Here is a 14,537-nt window from a genome sequence, read left to right on the forward strand (position 1 = left end):
CACAAAATCCGCAAAAAAAACAGAAAATAACTGTTGGCAAAGAGGTGTTGAAATTAGACTCCGTATGCACTGTTAATAGGGATGTAAAATAGTGCAACCACTGTGGAAAACAATATGGCAGTTCCTCAAAAAATTAAAAATAAAATTACCATATGATCCAGGAATTCCACTTGTGACTATATACCCAAAGAATTGCAAGAAGGGTCTGAAAGAGATATTTGTACACCTATGTTTATGGAAGCATTATTCACGACAGATAAAATGTGGAAGCAAACCAAGTGTCCATTATAGATGAACAGTTAAGCAAAACATAGTATATACAATGGAATACTCAGCCTTAAAAAGGAAATTCTGACATGTGCTACAAGATGGATGAATGCTGAATACAATACGCTAAGTGAAATAAGCCAGACGCAAAAGGACAAATACTATATGGTTCCATTTATATGAGGCACTTAAAGCAGTAAAATCTTAGAGACAGTAGAATGGTGGTTGCCAGCGGCTGGGAGGAAGGAGGAAGGAATAGGGAGTCACTATTTATTGTGTATAGAGGTGCAATTTTGCAAGATGAAAAGAGTTCTAAAGATGGATAGTGGTAATTGATGCACAACAATATATACTTAAAAAAACTGAACTGTACACTTAAAAGAGGTTAAGATAGTAAATTTTACGTTATGTGTATTTTACTACAATTATTTTTTTAATTTAAGCTATAAATCCAAAGGAGGGGAAACTTCTTAAATATCTGGGGAAGCTCCAGTGGAAACAATGACTTGAGCTGGGCTTGATGGATGAGCACACATTCGTGTACAAAGAGGCCAAGCAGGAGTTGTAAAACAATGACTAAAAAATTTAACGATGAAAATGCTTCCACTTTCATCTATAACCATTTGCCTATACCTCAGAAATAAAACAGGCCAACATTTAAATTTTAATTTTCCAGAAACTGTGGACACAAATTACCAAAAGTTTATCATTTCTTTAAAAATCAGCTTCCAAATATCCAAGATAGGTGATTTTAGTATTTATATTACATTATTCCTACAGATGTGTCAGTAAAACGTAACTTGATCTTCGCAAGTAATGCAAGTACCTTATAACAGAGTATTCCCAATTCCTTCCTCCCATCCGTTTTAACATTGCTGTCATTAATTTCACTTATCCATAAACTATCACCACTGAATACACTGGTGCTATTATTAGCAACAATGGTGGATATCTGTCATTATTCATTTGTCAAAACCCAAAGAATGTACACCACAAAGAGTAAACCCGAATGTAAACTGAGAGTTAATAATGTATCAATATTGGTTCACCAATTCTAAGAAACATGCTGCAGTTAATAATATGGGAAACGGCAGGGAGGGGGTGGAGTATATGTGAACTCTATACTTTCCTCTCAATTTTTTGGAAACCTGAAACTACTCAAAAAATAAAGTCTATTTTTAAAAACCTGAGATTACAAATTACACACTGCTTTAGGACAAATCTTTCCATGGAACTTCTTGGCTCAAATATTGACGCTAACATTTTTTGTAAACTGAGGTGTATTCCAGTTATTTCTAAAATTAAAAACAATCATCTATGACAAATTGTCATCTGACAAAGAAAAAAAAAGGTGTATTAACCCAAGGTTTCCTCATTTATGTGAACCCACACTTTTTTCCTATAACACTTATTAAAAATGTTCTGGAAAAAAAAAGTAGAAGAGTTCTGGGGATTAATGCACAGCACTGTGATGGGTTATAGTTAACAATACTGTATTATACACTTCAAACTTGCTAAGAGAGTAGATCTTACATGTTTTTACCACAAAAAAGAAAAGGTAATTACGTGATATGATGGAAGCATTAGCTAATGCAACCGTGGTAATCATACTTTAATATACGTGTATCAAATCAACACGTTGTACCCCTTAAACTTACACAATCTTATATGTCAACTATATCCCAAGAGAGCTGGGGTGGGGGAACAATGAGATTTGAAAAGAGGTACAAAATAAACATTTGGCACATAAAAAGATAGTGCTATTCTAAAGAGATTCTACTTCAGAACACACCTAGGAAAATGCTGGTATAAGGGAAAAACCAAGAGTCAGGAAACCTGGATTTATCTTTCTAATCTCACTTATATCACTAACAAACTAGATGACCTCTAGGATTTCACTTCCTCTCTCTGGGCCAACAGTTTCCTCTTCTGTTAATTAAAAAGGAAAGGAAAGGTAGTTACCTAGACCATTTCAGAGTTAGTGACTGTCACTGATAAAATCCATTGAGCGAGAGGAAAATATCAGCATTCTAAGGAACGTATCTTTCATTTATACCAAATTATCTCTTAAATATATCACAAGGAAGTATAAGATCAAGTTCAGCAAAACATGTAAATTGACAAAAATAAACCCTAGGGTGTAACAAAAGTCCTGTGCACCCCAATGTTTATTGCAGCACTGTTTACAATAGCCAAGACGTGGAAGCAACCTAAGTGCCCATCAACAGACGAATGGATAAAGAAGATGTGGTACATATATACAATGGAATACTACTCAGCTGCAAAACAGAACAAAATCATTCCATTTGCAATAACATGGATGGACCTTGAGAGAATTATGTTAAGTGAAATAAGCCAGCAAGAGAAAGATAATCTGTGCATGACTCCACTCATATGAGGAATTTAAAACTATGGACCAAGAACAGTTTAGTGGATACCAGGGGAAAGGTGGGGTGAGGGGTGGGCACAAAGGGTGAAGTGGTGCACCTACAACATGACTGACAAACATTAATGTACAATTGAAATTTCACAAGATTGTAACCTATCAATAACTCAATAAAAAAAAAATGATAAAACAACAAAAAAAATAAAATAAAATAAACCCTAGGGTGTAAGCAGTGGCAAAGATCTCCTGGGAAACGTTTATTGTGTGTATAAACTACATAAGTAGAGAGTTTACTATTATAATCAAATAAAGGACCAGAATAACTCTAATTTAATGATATTCATAATTATTACTGTGCATTACACTGAATACTAAGCAGTTAAGGAAAATGTTTACAAGTAGCATTATTTTTTTCAGAGATAAACCAAAAAGCAGTTAAGGAACAGCAAGGTTCAAGAATCCATTTCTCTATCACTAAACACACCTTCAAGAGGAAGTTAAAGAGCTGAACAGTAGTAGAAGGGATCAACTTCTACATAAATCAACCCAAGGATTTTTGCTTCTCTAACAAAGGATACTCAGTCTTCCAAATTTTCTTTCTCCCCTGCCCATTCCCACAGCCAGACAATGCTAGAGAAAGCAAGTACAGTGTGATTAAATGGAAGCTCCTGGGTGGCAAGAAAAATTCCTGATCCCCTTACTGAAGATTAATCAGACTGCTATCCTAACGTTGAAGGATGATCTCAAGCAACAGAAGGAAACAGAGGGAAGAATTTTGTAGTTAAAAAGAGGGGTTATCAAGTACTTGTTAGTATGCATAATAAATTATAAAGTATTAAAATATACAATTTAATTAATATATTTATGATTCAACTAAAAATAAAAGGTACTATTGCTAGTGCATCTATAATTACATACTGAGAAGATCCAAGCATATCATCTAAAAATCTATTAGCAATGTTTTAAAGTCCTCAGTAGAATTTAGTAGGCAATAAACAAATGAAAAATTAACCTCTATTTAAATATCCAGTGAGAATACAAATAACAAAATAGCCCCATTCATAACAGCAGCAGCTCTCACCCTCCCTCAATTGTTTTTGAAATAAATTTAACAAAAAAATACATATTTCTAGGGGCTGGCCCCGTGGCCGAGTGGTTAAGTTCGCGCGCTCCGCTGCAGGCGGCCCAGTGTTTCGTCGGTTCGAATCCTGGGCGCGGACATGGCACTGCTCGTCAGACCACGCTGAGGCAGCGCCCCACATGCCACAACTAGAGGAACCCACAATGAAGAATACACAACTATGTACCGGGGGGCTTTGGGGAGAAAAAGGAAAAAATAAAATCTTTAAAAAAAAAAAAAAAAAAATACATATTTCTTAATAATACCAAGAAATATGCATACTAAGAAGAAACAGGGATATGACAAGAAGAAAATCATAAACTCCACTGAATGGCATAAACTATTTAATAAACAGAAAAGGTATCTTCCTAGAAAGAGATATGCTATTGTAAAGGTATCAATTACTTCCTAAATTAATCTATAAATTCAAAGCACTCTCAATCAACATACAAACAAGATTTCTGGAAATAAGAATGATTCAAGTCCACCTGGAAAATTCTTTGAAAAGTAGAGTAATAAACTGACACTTCTAGATATTAAGCATACTATAATGAGAAAAGAAAAGATCAAGATAGCATAGTATTATCATAACAAAAACAGTAAGAAAGAAAATAACACAGATTACGTAAATATATTTGGGAATTTACTATTGCTAACGAGAATTTTAGCTGTAAAAAGATGATTTATTCAACAAATAGTGTTACAACAACTGGTTAGAAATTTGGAGAGAATAAATCTAGATGATTATTTCACTCCTTAAAGGAAAACTTAGGTTATTATTTTTATAATCTTGTCACGAATTTTTTCTAAGAATATCATTAAGCCCCCAAAATGCAGAAAGACTGACAAATTTGACTACACTAAAATTTAGACTTCCAGAAAAACTTAAATTCAAAAACATTTTTAATTTCTACATAATAAACACCATAACCAAAGCATATAAGCAACAAACCAACTAAATCCATAGGGAACACAAAAGACATACAAATAGGTAATTCCTAAAAGAATTCTTTACATTTATCTTGCCAACGTCACAATTAGTTAACAGATTTACATCTATGCAATCTGACTCCAAAGCCTATTATCTTATATATATAACTATATTGCCTGCCTCAGATTTGCACAAGTATTTTAAGACAGCTAATATCCAACCTCTTCAACAATACACATACAGAGGTACTCTTATATACTACTGATTAAAGTATAAATTGATACAAACTCTCCAGAGGGAATTTGATTCTATGTATCAATTTTAACTACATACATAGCAAAATGCACTTTGGGTATTTATCCACCAGAAAAAATTCATATAAAAGTGCAAAAATTTATGTGCAAAGAGTACAATAAACCTATATTCTGTACAGCATTGTTATGTTTAACAACCTAGAAACACTCCTATTAACACATATACATATCTACTATATTCCCTTATATATAAATGAAATATATCTTCCATTTTTACTTAAAGATATTTATACATGTATACACCTGCACACTGATATGTTGGAATATATATAGAAATCTTCAGAAGAATACACAACACATTAAGAGTATCAGTGGGAGATGGGATTATAGAGAATTTTCTTCTTCTACAGTATACATTTCTGTACTTGAATTTTTATAACCAGAAATAAAAATTAAGGTAATTGTTTTAGCCCTTTGCCTATCAAAAAGCCTCTCACTGCTTGTACCTTATCCAGCCTTCCTAGCCTACTCTACAGTATCTCCCTCTATACATAGTTAAAAGACAGAATTGAGAGAAATAGTATTGATTTCAATAACTAAGGTCAAGGATACTATCTTAACATCAGGTATCTCCGACAAATCAAACTGCATCTACTATACTCTGTCTCAGAGATTCTGCAGCTAGCCCCAGGACAATTAACTAATCCTTTTGAAGTCCCCAGAGATTAACAGGGCACCCAAAGAATCCATTTGCTGCTGCCAGGATCCTTATCTTTTCCTAGAAGACTGAAAGTATATCTATTCTAGTCACAAAAAGATATCCCAGTATGCCTCTTAAATCATTTCCAAAATCTCCAGGGATGAGGAAGTCAAACCAATTTATTCTAGGCTGGGTGATAGCCTTGGCAAAGAGATTCATTTTTAGATTACAGGATTCTTGAACGGCCCTATACAAATGAAACAATCTTCCCACCTCACTGTCCAAGATTCTAGAATTCATCTAAGGTTTGAAATTCCAAGGACACCATTATCAGGAAGATAGATACGTGCTCCAAACTTTGGGATCATACAAACAATATAACCTCAATATGGACAGACACAGTTGCATCAAAATTACTGCACTCATACTAAAATCGAGATCCAACATATGTCTATAAGGAGCTTATCCAACATAGACAATACAAGTACTGATTCCTTTGCATCCACCTTTCACATAGTCATCAGGATAACTGAGAAATGAAATATTTCACTTAAGTGTATTTTACCAGATATTACATTTTAGAATTTTATCCCTTTAGAAATACTTTGCAAATTAATCAGACTACAGGGACATCTGACTGAAAATGTCTGTATGAACAAATGTTTACCTCATCTCTCTTATCAAAAAAAGTACAGAAACAAAACTAATTCTCATTGTCAGAGATAAATTACAAATATAGAAAGGGAAAACATTAGAATGAACCCCACGGTGCTGGATCAGAACTGGAGATATCATTGTGACATCATACTATATTTATAGAAATAAATATAGATGTAAATGTGAATGTGCACATCAAAATATCCTTTTGCTCTATACACTAACAAGGCCTGGCAGCAGCAACACTCTAAGAGCAATAAACACAAGAAGTGTTCAGATCTTGGCTTCTAAGTACCATTTTCCACTAAACACACCTGGAGCAAGTTTGAAGCTACGTCTGGAACATGATATTGTGTTAGACACAAGGAAGTGCTCAAAGAAGGAAGAGTTATGTCAAAAAGAAAATAAGCCAGCTGGAAGGGATTCCCATTAGCCAAATCAAGAATAATTTGAGAATCAAAATAAATGATAATGGATTATAACCCAGTGAATATAAACACGAATATATGTAGATGTAAACAGACAAATAAATTAAAAATCTGATGAAGAGCAAAATATTTACATACCCACACAAAAAATAAGGAAAAAGTACCTAGACATAGGAGACGTCTGGTAGTTACCACCTTAACCATATAATCAATGACTATCAGTACTGGGACAACTGAAATTGACCGCCACCTGGTAAGATGAAATGAGAAGAACGCAGCATCACTTCCATGATAACCCTACTAAAGATCTAATCCTGAAAATTTAATCAAAGATCTAATAAAAATATCGGAGAAATGCAAATTAAGAGGTATTCTACATAATAACTAGATCTATAATCTTCTAAAGTGCCAAGGCCCTGAATGTAAAGGGAAGACAAATTGTTCCAGATTAAAGGAGACCAACAGACATGACAACTAAATGTAACACATGATTCTAAACTGGATCCTTTTTCTCTCAAAGACACTGAGACAACACCTAACAGATTTAGGTGTCAGTAATGTATTCCTGTTAACTTCCTAATGTCGATGGTTATGATGTCATTATGTAGGAGAATGTCCTTACTTGGAGGAAATAAACATTACAGTATTTGGGGGTGTTGGGCACCACGTGGGCAACATACTGTCAAATGGTTCAAAAACAAAAAAATTCTTTGTACTATGCTTCCAACTCTTCTGTTTTTCATCATTCCAAACTTTAAAATATGAAAAAAAAATTACAAAAAATCTATAGGAGTACTGGAAAACCTGGGAGTGGTCTATCTACAGATAAGAACAGAAAGGAACTTGTAGAGAATACAAAGTGGATTGGTGGGGAAACGAAAGTAAAACATAACACGTCTGAGGAACCAGATACACAAAACAAACATAAAGTGGGATCTCCAAAAGGAATAAGTTTTCTTAGCAAGACATATTGGGAGAAATGTGTCCTAGGCAGTCAGCCCAGTAATAAAACCACAGCGGAACAGCTGCATAGTTAAGGCCTCCAGCAGAGCTCTCTGTGCAGTGGGAGATCTGACCCTCAGGCAGCATTAACTGTGAAAACAGGGGTTTATTATCTCCTGAGGGAGAGGAAACACGTGAAAGAGGACAAGCTACCCACATACCCTCAAGGAGAAACCCATATATACCAAAGCAAGAACAGGGATTCACTTGGACTGGGGAAATACAGTTAAATGACCAATATAGTCAAGTCTAGACCATAAGATAAAACTTTAGCCACAATGAAAAATCTAACATTTGAGCGAAAACCAAAAGCATGATAAATATACTAAGCACAAGAAAATCAAAAATTTGATCTATCTCTTGAATTTGATCAATCTCTTGAATCTTCTTCAGAGATGCAAGTTACATGTAGAAGAAATATACAACTAAAAAAATAAAAATCAACTTCTAAGAAAAAGCAAGAGTTCTCAGAAACTCTAATCCTCGCCCCCAAAAAGTAATGAAATAATTGAAAAGAACTGACGACCAAATTAGTATGCTAAAAGATCAAGCCTCAGGATTCTCCCAGAATTTCATACCAGAAGACCAAAAAAAAAAAAAATCAAAAGAAGTAATGAAAAGCTCCATAAATCCCAACACCCATCTAAGTTCTCAAGTGTAGTGCGTGGGCCTTTCAACTCCTGAGAAACTTTCAAGGAGTCTTCAAGGTGAAAACGATTTTCATAATAATACTAAAACATCATTTGCCCTTTCCCATTGTATTCACAGCAATGGTGAGTAAAACTGCTAGCACCTTAGGACAAATAAGGGCAGTGGTATCAAGCTATACTAGCACCACTACATATTCTGATTTCTTCTTAAATGTCACTTTCACTTAGGAATAACTTTAATGGAGCAGTAAAGAAATCTCAACTTTTCAATATGTCATCTTCATATTCTATGTGAAGGAATGGCAATCTCAAGGAAAAGCACTTGAGAGCACTGGTGTAATTATGTTGAGTTATGAGCTAAATTAGCCTTTCTTTCATGGAACATCATTTTGACCCAAAAGAACAAACGACAAACTATGATTGTTACACAGACTCAGGAATCTGGCAGACATTTTCTCAAAAATAAACCAATCTAGTAACTTCAAGCGAAAAACATTAATACCATTTGCTACCAATGATTAATATTAGAACTTCCAAGTGAAAATTTAGAATTGTAAAAAACTTGTATCTGCCACCCTGAGTTTGACAGCTTCATAGTATTAAAGACTTTTCTGATGAGATTAGTAGTGATATTAACAAAATTTTTTGTTTGCTACTACATAATTAAACATGTCAACATTTGGAAAAAACGTGTGACTCAATGAACCAGTATTTCCCAAACATAGTGTTACAAAATCATCAACAGGTAAAAGATTCAAAGTGCAAGATAAACCATGGATTTTCAGGTAACAAGAAATCAAAAATTCATTAATACAGTTCCAAATCCAACACTGCAGCTAACCTTTAAAAAACTACCACTGGTCAAATTTTAGTGTGCTATCAAAGAATACCCACAATTATCTACAAAGGCTGTGAAAATACGCCTTCCTTTTCCAACCATATATCTGTATAATGCTGGATTTTCTTCATATAACTTCAACTAAAACAACATATTGCAAGATTGAATGTAGAAGCAAACATGAGAATCAAGCTGTTTTCTCTTCAACCAGACATCAGAGACTTGCAATAATATATAACAATGCAACTCTTTTTGCTAAAGATCTGTTTTGGAAAACAGTAATTTTTTAATTAAAACAGTGTTATGTTAACATGCAATCATTTATTATTATTTTTAAATTAATTTTTTTAAATGTCCAATATGGGAAATATAATAAATACAACCCACATAAACCAAAGCTCTGTGGGGTTCTCAATAACCTATAAGAATATAAAGGGATCTAAGACCAGAAAATGTGATAAGAGCTGCCTTAGGGATATTACTATTACTTGTAATTATACTATGTTATAACAGAATGAATCTTCCCAGGGACAAATGATATGTATAAGATACTCAGCCCCAAAGCAAGCTGTCTGGGACTGCTGTATTTTCTAAGTTAGTCAGTCTTCTTTCCATTTTTCTATTCCCTGACTGTAACACCAAAGGCCATAACTTTGCGATGCTGTCAATGTGCCTTTCTCACCCTTTCTAGGACACCAAAAAGGCAGGAAACAGCTCACTGCGTACAAAGTAAATGGGCTCTGAATAAGGATGTCCCTATGAATGAAGTCCTCTGACTTTATTACAACCATTCTGATTACTCAGATGTCTTTTTGATTATTTGCTAATTTTTCTACTGTATTCTATATACATAAAGTCATAGATTAAAAAAAACCTCCAGATAAGTAGAATTATCTTTCATTAACTTAGTTTTTAGGTATTCTTTTCTATTGTCTTACAAACTATCATTTATAAAGTCTTACAAGGCCTTCTTACAATGGTATGTGGGAAAAAACCAGAAGTGACAAGACTAAAGTGAGTGACAGAATTCCACTGTGCTTACTTCATAAAAACAAAGGCAATTTCAAAATTTTAGGGACAACACAGAAGACATCTAACTTGAGAGGTAGGACAGAAAGGAACAATGGAGAAGGAAAGTACAGAGGATATAAGCTTGTGTGTTTTAAGAGGCCAAAAGCATAATAAAACAAGAAGGTATAGGGGGTTGTAGAGTCTTAATACAAGAAAACATAGCAACCTGATCTGAACAGAGGTAACCCTGGGGATATTAAACAGGAAAAAAAGAATGGAAGAAACAAAGCACAAAAAAAACAAAATATATTAATGAATATCAGATTAAAATATCGGCATGTAAACTGAGTTGGAATGCAAAAGGGATATTCAGAATTGAATGGGGCTAATCAAATAAATTTTTTCTATTCATGTTTTGAACGGTCTTTAGGTATAAATACGGACTAATAAAGTTTAGAAAAGAAAGGAAGGGCAAAATATAAGTAAGAAACAACAGCTGAACATGGAGAAAATAGGGGAAGTAAATGAAGATAACAGTAATAATAGGAACCTAAAGGAATTAGAAGAAAAAGCTGAATAATGGCTAGATTTCTTTTTTACAATTAGCAAACACAAGACGGAGGAGAAAGCTAAAAGGTAAATCTGAAAAATGGGTGTAGCCTCGTTCAAGAGTTAGTGATGATAGGCACCAAGAAAGAAACAAAAAACAAATAATGTGAGTAAATCAAAGAAAAGTGGAAGGCAGAAATGCTAAGCTTATTTCCTCAGAAAATTCAAAAGTGGGTACTATAAAGCATAATTCATGTATGCATTTTCTAGGACAGAGCAAACAGTGAGCATTCAAAAACAATAATCTATTGTCAACAGCTAAACACAGGTACAACATACGTTGTCAGCAAAGGAAAAGAGAAAGACATTTTTAGGACCTCATAATACAGGTGTTCCCAGAAAAAAACAAAGCATATAACAGAGAAATGGATGAGCAAAGGAAAGAGTCAAAATAAAAATGCAAGCAACAAAGTGTGTTTAAAGAGAATTTAGATAAGTAGCAATTATAGAAAAGAAAATTACTTTGCTATCCAACATCACTAAAATTCTGCATAATCCCAAATACTTTGTAAACACTGCCAGAAACTACTTCTATATCAAAAACATTTTAAACTCTAAGTCATGTTACCTATAAGCAATTATTTAAAATAAATGCCTAAGTATGCACCTAATTTTCTGAAATTTTAAAGTGTGTTTATCAAAGTAAGGTAGTGTGTACTACCAAGAGCTCAATACCAATACAGTCACATGTCACATAATGATGGGATATATTTTGAGAAATATTTCATTAGGCCATTTCGTCACTGTGCAAACATCAGAGAGAGTACTTACACAAGATGGTACAGCCTACTCTACACCTAGGCTACAGGGTACTAATCTTATGATACCACTGTCATATATGTGGCCCATCGTTGAGTGAAACTGTTATGTGATGCATGACTGTATCTGTAAAATAACTGAATTTTAGAGATTTGCCAATGTGATATATGTAAAACATCTGTAACTACAGTTATCACTTCATTAAGAAACAACAGGCACTAAATATTTCGTTTCCATATTTGAACCTCTCGAAGCTTTTCATACATCAAAAGTTTGCAATAGCTTGTTCTCAAACAGCAGGCTGACTTCATAACATAATATTCAAATTAATTAGTTGAAGAATCAAGTTTACTACTATTGAAAACTCCTAAGTACCTTCAATAAACAGTGTCATTAAATGTGCATTTGTGCAATATAAGCAAGCACTCTGAAGTACTCTATACTTGCCAATTTAATCTATGAAAGCCCACACAATACTAAGAAGAATATACAAAATTTGAAGCTATTTAAAAATATTTTAGCTGATTATCGCTTTTTTAACCTCTTTTCAAACCACTGTCATATTTTAAACAAGGTTTTAAAAATATTTATACTCTGACAAGAGTATAATGCCTAAAATTCATTAATTCAGTGCTAAACTAACAAAATTCTAAGGAAACCACAAAGTAAATTTTGCCTTGTTGAAGGGAAAAAGGAATCGAAGGTAATTATAAAGGTCAACGCCTCACTTTTAAAAATGTGTGGTCTGCGTCTAAACATGCTATTGCTCCCTAAAGAAAAACAGCAATCAACAACTATATCTAAAAACAGGAATTTAAGTAGTTCTTTTCAAGTGCTACAATACTTTTTCACACGTAAAATTTACTAACGCAGAGAAACATCTTCACAGAGTGATAATTCTCTATAAAAGACTTGCTCTATTAAGGCTTTGTTGCTCTGAGGCCAAGTATAAGCCAAATAAGGAAACCGAAGTTCAATGCCATTTATTTTGTTCCACTCTTTCAGATGCCCAAGAATAACCTCTTTTGCTGCCTAATGATACGTTCCAAAATGAAAAAGTAGATCAGTTATTTACTTTAAATTCCTTGATAAAGCTACTTTGACTTAAGAGGAATTACTTGATGGCTCACAAATCTTACCAACAATTTTCTTTTAACAAGAAGGATCTTTAGAGACTAAGCTCTGGGGAAAAGATCAAAACAATATATAGCAATAAATAGTTAAAAGAGTCTTATTTTGCAATATACTTAATAAAGTAACAACAAGCAAGTTGTGAAATAATTTGATCTTCCTATTTAAAACCTACCTTTTCTCCTCTTTGAGATAAAGAAAGCCAACTATTTTTCTTGGGGTACCATGGGCAAATTAAACATCAATTTATATTTAAGATATACCTACAATAGAAAACCATATTTATCTAATATTTATCCAAAAGCACAGTATTATCTTTCACCTCCCTCACCCACAAAAATACTGGGGAAAAAAAACAAACTTAAAAAGACACACTAAAACACCACTGAAGAAACCGTTTTGTGTTTGCTGCGACCAAAACTAGTTTGATCGATAAAGACACAGACTGGGTCAGAAGTGTTTATAACCCTGCCCGGTGGAATGTCTCTCACGCTTCACTAACTCCTGCCTCTACAGTAGGGACCTATCACTTATTAGGCAGAACCGGCCAAAACATTTGGGCCAACACAAAAATGTAAATACTGTACTATTCAAAAAGCACAGCTGTTGATCACAACGTGATTCCCACGAAAATCGTTTTAAGCATTTTACTTTCCTTCGTATAAATTCTGCTCTGAACTGCAGAGAAGTCCTAACAAATCAAACTACTTACAGGTGTTTTTGTTTGTTTTTTAATTATAACTATTTATCCATAACACTTAGACTTTCTCCTTTTTCTCCCTACTAGGTCAGTTACCCGAAAAAATTTAGCAGACGCTTGCTCTCAATTAATTAACCAAACAAGTATTATAAGGTTCCAAATGTCTGAAAGGGACAAGTTCCTGAAGAAATATATCACCCACCTAGGAAAACGACTAAGAAGGGCAAAGTTCTCTTATTTATACAATCCAACGAAACATATTTATAAGGGTAGGAACTGAAACATCTCTATATATGATTAAACGCAAAAGCCAAATAATCGGTAACAGTATCAACAAATGTGGCAGCCATCTCAACAGCAGCCAGCCAACTCGCTGCAGCGACCTAACTTTCTTCCAAAACAAAAGTGGCCGGTTCAGCAACTGAACAAATAAAAAATATACATTGTATACGTTCCGGGAAACTAAAACTTCTGGACCTGGCGCTGAACAAAGGCACTCTTTCTTCAGATTGCTTAAAACTTTTCGTCCCACTGCATTCTTTCAACCTCCTCTAAAATAACGCGAGTCCTGCCGGTAGAAGGGGGAAAACAAACCGGTTCTACTATTTAGCACCTAAAACAGCGTCCAGTTCGACAGCAGAAAAGGAGAATTTAGGGCCACTTGGGAAAAAGTGAGACACACTCGAAGTCTCCTCTCTTTCCTGGCCCAGGAGCTCTGTGACTTCTCGACACTTGTCGTCAAAATTACCTTTCGGTAGGGCAGTGTCTCAGGGCAGCTCTTTCAAGACTTCGGCTGACATGATTTCCTTCCCTTCATGAGTCACTTTGGATCCAGCCGAATTTCTCTCTCCGGTAAGAGCGGATGTGGAGCGGCCTCCCGCAGGAGGAAGACTAGGTTGCTTTGGTGGGGGCTGGGAAGCGCGCTGGCTTCCTGGTCTCGAGTTTTGCAGGAGTTTCCCAGCCCCAACCAGGATCTCCGCCGAAAAAAAACTTTTCACTCGTGACACCGCCCGGAATTACCGTGCGAAACTCACTTCCTGCCCCGGCGAGCGGCAGGAGCCAGTTCGGTCCAGGGGAACCCGGAAAACCAGCTC

The 14,537-nt window shown here is 34.7% G+C and overlaps 1 protein-coding gene across 10 annotated transcripts in view; it reads right to left on the reverse strand.

Moving 5' to 3' along the window:
- The window catches only part of ERBIN (erbb2 interacting protein), a 136,701-nt gene extending 122,378 nt beyond the window's left edge, over positions 1-14,323 (reverse strand). For 9 of the 10 annotated variants that reach the window (XM_046672212.1, XM_046672218.1, XM_046672220.1 and 6 more), the window contains exon 1: positions 14,192-14,323. The gene's annotated coding sequence lies outside the window, so the exon portion shown is untranslated. The remainder of the gene's footprint in view (positions 1-14,191) is intronic. The other variant, XM_046672211.1, reaches the window with a different exon arrangement.
- Positions 14,324-14,537: the final 214 nt, after the last annotated feature.

The sequence above is a fragment of the Equus quagga genome, chromosome 9 (genome assembly GCF_021613505.1).
Source record: "Equus quagga isolate Etosha38 chromosome 9, UCLA_HA_Equagga_1.0, whole genome shotgun sequence".
In the NCBI taxonomy this organism is placed as follows: domain Eukaryota; kingdom Metazoa; phylum Chordata; class Mammalia; order Perissodactyla; family Equidae; genus Equus; species Equus quagga.